Consider the following 1,723-nt stretch of genomic DNA (forward strand, 5'->3'; position numbering starts at 1 on the left):
GATCCTACGCGGATTCCTTCTTCGTTGCTTCCTCCCCGATATACGAATGTTCCAAGGCCCCGCCGGCCCTTGGTAAAAGTGGCATGTACGAATGTTCCAAGGCCTCGTCGGCCCGTGATATGAAACATCCGGACTTGTCAGCACCGGGTTCATAATAAAGTCTCAAAAATGTGTTTGGCCTCGTCGGTCGCGAACAAAACGGGTCCAGCCTCGTCGGTCAAGACATGAGATATCTCCGGCCTTGTTAGTCGTGGAACAGTGAAATGACCCCCTCGCCTTGTCGGCCAAGGAGAAGTATGTCTAGCCTCGCCGGCCTAGACTTGCGAGGGTTCCGACCTTATTGGTCACGGAAGAGATGGATCGTGTGATGAGACTTTGCAGCGGGCGCCCAGCCGTGAGGGCCATGTACGAAGTATCAAGATTTACATGCCAGGCGTGTCATCATATTAAGTAGCCACGTTGTTCAAGAATCATGAAAACATGTTCAGATCTGAATATTTGATGTCCACCAGTTGCTAAATGAATTAGCCTGCCATACTGACTCTGCTATGTGCGCAAACAATTAGAGTGACTTCTATTACCCCAAATGGGCTGCAGTTTGTACAGCACACATACTGATTAATCTTTTATGAGCCTTTAAAATTTTAGGCCGAAACTATGAGTGGTTTAGCCGTGAGAAATTAAAAAGTGTTGTTTAGTCTATAATCTCCGCCTCGTACTATTTCGCTGACTTGTTAATTTCTGCCATTTACATCAAACTTTGCACAAGGTATACCATGCATGTCAACTGCATGCTGTTATCAATTTTCCAAGGTCAAACTTGCTTATACTCAGACTGCACCATCTAGTGGTGTAGAGCACTTGCATTCACACAGATGTTTCTTCCATAATAGTACTTGCTTGTGACTTGTACCATTGGATGCATGGGCGCATGGCCATATTAACGTGTGGCCACTACTGATGAAAGGCTCATCCATGATGGACCGTATGCGCATGAGCACCCTGGCGGCCGTACATGTACGGCAGCCTGCTTGTGGCGTTGCGTCCGTGCTCATGTTTGTCTTGGCCTAGCAGCATGTCTATGTATATGTGTGTCCTCTGGTCGGGCCATTGTATACTCCATCCGTCCTTTAAAAAGTGTATTTTCAACTTTATGAGAAAGTCAAACTATCTCAAACTTAGACACGTTCGGGTAGGAGTTTGTGCGTTGTTATGGGCAATTTGGAACTGCAGAAATGATTTGGCTTTTAACAGAACAACAACTATTCATTTTTGTAGGTTTTATTCCGAGCTACTGCGCTGATCCGTATGTGGTCCTTACTCACTCCGACGGAGGCCAGGGAGCGTTTGGTTACTGGATCTGTCCGGTGGAAGATGGTAGCGCGGGATATCTTTAACCAGTTTGGATGGCGGTCATGTAATAGGACAGACGATTAGTTTACCTATCTTTGTTATGCCAGCCGGTTGTGGCTTTTGGGACTTTTGTTTTTGGCATTGTGGCTCTTGGTGAGCTAGCCATTTATTTGTTTCCAGACTTTCAGACCTTATTGAACATCCTTTTTTATATATAATTGTGGCTGTATGCATCGTTCTGATGCAGAGGCCGGGGAGTCCCCCCTTTTCGAAAAAAAATTCTCAAACTTTGACCGAATTTGTGCAAAAATATATCAGTATTTGTGAAACCAAATAGGTATATAATGAAAATATATTTTATCATGAATCT

Source organism: Triticum aestivum, chromosome 4A (assembly GCF_018294505.1).
Source record: "Triticum aestivum cultivar Chinese Spring chromosome 4A, IWGSC CS RefSeq v2.1, whole genome shotgun sequence".
Taxonomy (NCBI): domain Eukaryota; kingdom Viridiplantae; phylum Streptophyta; class Magnoliopsida; order Poales; family Poaceae; genus Triticum; species Triticum aestivum.